We start from the raw sequence: 5622 nt of genomic DNA on the forward strand, positions 1-5622 counted from the left end.
GGTGTTCTTGTGCATCTCCCCTCACTTCATATCAGCTGGATGCTTCACTCTCAGCTCTAGCCCTCTGTGGCTATGTCCTTGTCCATGGGCTCAAGAGTCCTAGGTCTCACCACACTTTGGACCAACCAGCCCTTCCTCTTCTCTCTCTCATCTCCAGGTCAATGGGAGTCACTGGACTGTGGTTGAGCCCAGTCCATTTCTTCAATGCTGCCTTTTCCCCTCTTCCACTCACCAGTAAATCAGTGTAGTCGCCAGCAAGCTTACAGACCTGTTCATGTGTTCCCTTTGAGTTTCAGTCTTAGAGGGGAGTTTGTCCTGAAGGAACTTGATTGCTTGCATTGATGGCTTCCTGGTGAACAGCTTGCTTATTCTTATAATAGCCAGTCATGATGATATTTTTGTTTTGGGCTTTTTCCTGATGATCTTTCTTTGAAGATGTATCTTCTGTTGCTCTAGCTCTTGCAGGCTGGTCTGCTTGTCCTTGCTAGTGAGAATGTCCCACATCATAAGGTTCTGGATGGGACTCAGGATTCCACCTAAGGTCCTATAGTCTGCAAAGGCTTTGCAAGAGGCCTATTTCATTGGGCAAGTTCTAGAGCCCCTTTTGGGTATTCTAATCAGTTTTAGGCTGAAGATGGGCTTACAAGTTTTCTGTAATCATGTTTCTCAACATTCCTTTCTATCCCATTCAAGTGTCTATTTTACAATAGTAGGCAAGAGAAACCAATAGTCATAAGAAAGTCAAGCATCTTAGTATTATTTCTCCTCTTCAAACTATGCCTAGATCCCTGTATCACAGAGCCTGTTGTTCCAAGTTTGAGCATGTTGTTGTTGTTGTTAAGTGCTGTCGAGTCAGTTTTGACCCATAGCGACCCTGAATAGGGCTTCTGAGGCTATAAATCTTTACAGGAGCAGATCGCCTCATCTTTCTCCTGCGGAGCAGCTGGTAGTTTCGAACCGCTGACCTTAAGGTTCGCAGCCCGATTCGTAACCACTACGCTACCAGAGCTCCTAAGTTTGAGCATGCATCACTATTTATCTCTATCCCACTTAGGCCATGCAAACCTGTCTCAGTATTCCCCTATCTATCTTGTTCTTCTGCCTCCTCCCCCTTCTTGTATTGCCTGCTCCAACACCCAAACTAAACCCCCCACCCCAACCCCACTATTGTGGTTCCCTTATAGTCCATTAACTTTTCCCTACATTTAAGACAGTCTATTTTAACCTGTAATCTACCTGACCTTCTCACCACCTGGATCTCTGTTCCTCTGTATTTTCCTTTTTTCACATTGTAATAGTTTTGATCATACACTGACCTCCCAGAACCTCTGTTCTTATAATCTTATTCTGTTCTTGGTAAGTGCCATTTATTGATTGAGTTCAGGATGATGCTGCCACGTACAACATTCTCTGGTTGTTGTCTGTTTTTGTTGGTTCTCAGTCTACAAAAGTTCCTTTAAGATGTTTTTCAACAGAGTTGGCTTTAGCAAAATCCCTTAGCTTCTGTTTATCCTGGAATGTTTTGATTACACCTTCGTATTTGATTGACAGCTTTGCTGGGTAGAGGATTCTTGGGTGGCAGTTTTTGTCTGTGTTGTTTATTTCAGGGTTTTATACATGTCTCCCCATTGCCTTCTTGTCTGCATGATTTCTGAGGAATCTGAACTTAATCTTATTTGAAAAGCTATTGTTTTGATTGGAGCTTTTTTCTTTTTTGAAGGCACCCTAATTAGATTTGTTGTTGTTAGATGCTCTGGAGTAGGCTCTGAGTCATAGGACCCTGTATAGGGTTTCGAAGGATGTAAATCTTTGCAGAAGCAAAAACTTCATTTTTCTTCCATGGAGTGGTTCACCTTGTGGTTAGCAGTTCAGTGCTTATCCTATAAAGCCACTACACTCCCTAAAAGACTAAAACAAATATATTAATAAGAGAACTTGTTTGCATCCACCACTAATTACAGAGACATGCTTAAGAAACACATTTTGTTTGGAATGAACTTGTGCAATGTATGAACTGGAATCCTAGTAGCAATGTGCTATAGGATCAACACTGGACTGCTAATTGCAAAGTGGGCAGTTCAAACCTACCAGCTGGTCCTCAGAAACCCTATACAGTGTTGCTATGAGTCAGAACTGACTCACTCACTGGCACTTAACAACAAAAGCATATATATATAATACATATATTTGTTATAAGAGGTACTGAAAATGAATGCTTCCCATTGTTTCCTTCATCCCTTTTTATCTTCCCAGCTCAGGTTCTGTATAGCACAGTTGGCATTTTAAGGAGTCATTTGCTAATGGCCTGTTGAAATATAATCCCCAACTAGAGGACAGGATTAATGCAAATAGGCTTGCATTGTTACAGAACTCAAATATGACTGCTCAGACATGACTTTTAGGAGCAAAAACAATTCTGAAGGGACAAGATCAGGGTTGTAGGGTGGAGTTTTCCCAGTGAAATTCTCGTAGGACAGTCCTTGCTATCCTAAAAGTATTAAGACTAAAACGTTTAGCCAAGGTGACTTATAGAGATCATTTTAGGATCATTTCTAGAAAGGATTCTAGAAAGAGTTGTAGTTTGCCCATCAAGACCCCTTCTAATTTTGGATTCTCCGTGATTACATTTCCAGTCCTTAACCCTTTAGTGCCACCTAGAGTCCCAAATAGCAAAGTGCTCATTTAAAAACAAATTAGCATATGTATCACTCAATTGTGTATATATATATATATATGTTAGCTTGATTAAATGAATTCAGTATTATTTCTGGAGGGCAGTGTGCCAGGATACTCGTATATAATGAGATTAAAGATATTTTAGACTCTAATCCAGCAACTCTGTTTCTTGGGAATGATGAAACACAAAAAATTATGTATAAGAATATGTATTACATATTATTTAAAAGATCTTAATACACTGATCATAATTTCACATAGATGATGCAAGGAAGAAAAGAAAAAAAGCATTGTCTAGTTATTTGTTCTTGTGAATTTGTTATCACACACACACACATGTTGTTAAGTACTGTGGAGCTGGTTCTGATTCATAACCACTTTATCTAGGTTTTCCAAGGCTTTAAATCTTCTCAGGAGCAAAACGCTTCATCAATCTCCTGTGGAAAAGCTGGTGGGCTCGAACCACCTACCTTTACATCACAGTCCAATACTTATCATTTGGAGCCACCGCGCTCCCTTCCACACACTGTTGTTAACTGCCGTTGAGTCGGTTCCAACCCATAGCAACCCTGTGTAGGGTTTCCGAGGAGCTGCTGGTGAGCTTGAACCACCCATCTTGTGCTTCAAACCGACCTTGCAGTCCAGCGCATTAACCCACAGCACCACACCAAAACTCCTCCCACACACTGTTGTTGCTGTTAATTGTCTTGCAGTCGGTTCCATCTCATAGCAACCTTGTAAATGGTTTCCGAGGAGCAGCTGGTGAGTTTGAACTACCGATCTTGCAGTTCAAACGGCTTTGCAGTGTGGAGCTTTTTAATTCACAGCAGCAGAACCGGACTCCTCCCACACACTGTTGTTGCTGTTTTTAAGTGCTGTCGAGTTGGTTCCAACCCATAGCAACCCTATATAGGGTTTCCGAAAAGCAGCTGGTGAGTTTGAACCACCGACCTTACAGTTCAAACGGCTGTGCAGTGTGGAGCATTATCCCACAGCGCTACGCCAGGACTCCTCCCATACACTAGTAGGGTAAGTTAAATTAAAAAAAAAAAAAAAGTATGGCTACTAAGATTCCAGTTCATATATTTATGAGTTTATTCCAAATAAAATGTAAACATGCCTCGGCAATCAGTGGATAACTGCAGACAAGCTCTGTCAGTAATAAACTTGTCTTAGTCTCATTAGAGTGCCTTCAGTGCTGGCGCAGTTAAATTCAAGGCAGATTCCAAAGGGATAGTCTTTATAGATTTTTCTTGATAGAAACAGGATGATCACTGGGACTTATTATGAAGACGTTTCATGAAAATGGAAAGCTACATTGGTGTGAGAAAGACCAGGAAAGTTGCTTCCAAAATTTTTTTTCCTTGAAGAATAGCATGAACTATCCTATGAGAATTTCATTGAGAAACCTCCTCCCTACAGCCTTGACTTTACCCGTTGAGACTTTTTTTGTTCCTAATATTCAAAGAACATTAAAAGGGAACATGAGTTGGGTCCTTGAGGGTGCCAAAACCACCATGGTATAAATCAAAGAGCACAGAGTTATTTGGAGAGGGGTTACAAAGATGAAAACATCACCTTCAGAAGTATATGGACCTAGACCTTCACTCAAATCACAGCAAAAAGCTTTAAAAAGAAGTGTTTAAGCCTAGATTGAGGGTCTGTCAAGAAACAAAGCTTCACAGCTTAATTTTTTTTTTTTTTAAATAAATGTTTCTATGATTTCGTAGCAATACTTGTTTACTTACCTGGGTACGTGTGTGAGTATGTGTGAGAGACAAAGAGATGCACAGAAACCCACATGAAAAGAAATGTTTAATTCATTCCTAACTAAACACTTCTGGTCAACGAGTACAAGGACAAATTAAGGAAAAGTGAGCCCACGTATGAATACATAAGGAGCTGTAGAACTGAAGGGTGTGGCCTCTCAGGAACCTTCTGATGCTCATAGACTCTGCCCTTTGAGACAGAAGTGAAGATTTCCAGAAGTCTCACTCTGTCAGGCATCCTTAACAAGGCAGAGACTCAACTAAAAATTTTCGTGGACTCAAAAAAATAGCTAATTTCAAACTCCAAAATGCTTTCAGTCCCTGGGGGATGTCTGTATTTTTAACAGAAAGAAGTAGCTTCCAAGCTAGCTCTTTTCAAAAAACTGGACAGAGTCCAGATGTGCAGAGAAAACCAAAGGAGCACACCCACTCGGATTGATTACTATACATGGAAATTGCCTGAGAATGAAACCAAAAAGTGTTTCTGGCTATAATCTTCTTCCTGACACTGGAACAACCCCCAGGATCTCAGGGTAATAGGACTATTATAGTAGGCACATTTGTGTCCCCTGATGTGCCACTGTAGGATAAGCACTGGACTTTTAACCCCAAAGTCAGCGGTTCAAACCCACCAGCCACTCCTTGGAAACCCTTTACAGGGTGGCTATGAGTCGGAATTGACTCAACGGCACTGACCAATGACAGCCTGGTGGGATATGCTGCAACATGCAGCAGTTCTTCCCTCAAAAGCTACACCATCCCCTGAAAACCAGAAGGCCCCAAACAGAACTCATTCTTCCGTCAAACCTGACAGCATCCCAAAAGTTTCTTATACATCATCTCATATCACATGATCTTAACAGAACTCCTACCATCCTCATTTAAATTGATGGAGAAACTGAGGCATAGAAACAGTAAGTAATTTCTTGAGCTGTGGCTTATCATATCCTTCCAGAACAAGAAATCTTCCTTCCCTCCATACAAAAAATGGCAGTGTTGAAAAGGACATTAGGAAAGCAATACCATTTACAATAGCCACTCAAAAGGATGAAATATCTTGGAATAAATGTAACCAGAGAAACAAAGGATTTATACAAAGAAAACTACAAAACACTACTGCAAGAAACCAAAAGAGACTTACAAAAATGGAAGAATGTACCCTGCTCCTGGATAGGAA

Source organism: Chrysochloris asiatica, unplaced genomic scaffold (assembly GCF_000296735.1).
Source record: "Chrysochloris asiatica unplaced genomic scaffold, ChrAsi1.0 scaffold00010, whole genome shotgun sequence".
Classification (NCBI taxonomy): Eukaryota; Metazoa; Chordata; class Mammalia; order Afrosoricida; family Chrysochloridae; genus Chrysochloris; species Chrysochloris asiatica.